Raw genomic sequence first — 281 nt, 5'->3', positions numbered from 1 at the left:
GCCGAAGCTGGGTGCGGCTCCAATCGCTCCCTGCTGCACCTGGTGAGCCCGGGCTAGAAAACTCCTCCTTGCCACGGGTGAGAAGCTCTACTGGGGAACAGTCGGTGGTGGTGGCTCCTGTTCCCCCTCACAGCTCACCTCTCCTCCCCCAGTGGCAGTGCCAGAGGAAAGGTTTACACCTCAGTCTCTCTTGGGCGACAAACCACCCCGGCCATCCTCACTGTCCGTCAGGCCTGTCCCCCGCAGCGGGGTGTGAACCCTCCAGCCCAGCACTAACCACC

Source organism: Buceros rhinoceros, unplaced genomic scaffold (genome assembly GCF_000710305.1).
Source record: "Buceros rhinoceros silvestris isolate BGI_N320 unplaced genomic scaffold, ASM71030v1 scaffold27748, whole genome shotgun sequence".
NCBI classification, from domain to species: Eukaryota; Metazoa; Chordata; class Aves; order Bucerotiformes; family Bucerotidae; genus Buceros; species Buceros rhinoceros.
The sequence above is the reverse complement of the archived record's forward strand: the minus strand, read 5'-3'. Positions refer to the sequence as shown.